The following is a 550-nucleotide window of genomic DNA, read 5'->3' on the forward strand; positions in this document are numbered from 1 at the left end:
CGGGTTTGAACTCGCCACCCTTGGTATATGGGGCTGGCGCCCTGCCCACTGAGCCACAGGCGCTACCCTGGCATCTTGTTTTTATACTGTATAAAGAAACTAAATACATTTGGGACTATATGTGTAATATGCATGAGAAATTATACTCTGAGGGAACAGCATATACCTATAAAAACCTTTCAACAGTATGTTCATAAATGTGCCAGTCAGTTATACGATATTCAGCTACAGATAGATATAGAATATAGATAATTTGTAACCATCTATTCTGTTTCCTAGCTTTTTCTTTTTTGTAAAACAGAAGTTACTAATGATGTAAATTATAATAAATATATGTAAGTAAAGCTAGGAGGGATAATAAGAATTAAAAAAAAAACCAACCTCTGTATGCAACGTGCATACAGAAAGATACCTTTTTAAAAGGGGAAGATGTGAGGTATGAAGGATGTATTTTTGTTAAGAGGAACAAAAAAAGAGTAATTTTATCCTAAAGTACAATTACTGGTTGTTCTGGAATAAGAAAGAGTTGAACAAAAACCAGATGGATATT

At 33.8% G+C, this 550-nt stretch overlaps 1 protein-coding gene across 1 annotated transcript in view; it reads right to left on the reverse strand.

Annotated features, from left to right (window-relative positions):
* The window catches only part of ADGRL3 (adhesion G protein-coupled receptor L3), a 372,824-nt gene that overhangs the window by 241,821 nt on the left and 130,453 nt on the right, over positions 1–550 (reverse strand). The window lies entirely within an intron of this gene.

Source organism: Otolemur garnettii, unplaced genomic scaffold (genome assembly GCF_000181295.1).
Source record: "Otolemur garnettii isolate 467f Iridium unplaced genomic scaffold, OtoGar3 scaffold00130, whole genome shotgun sequence".
NCBI lineage: Eukaryota > Metazoa > Chordata > Mammalia > Primates > Galagidae > Otolemur > Otolemur garnettii.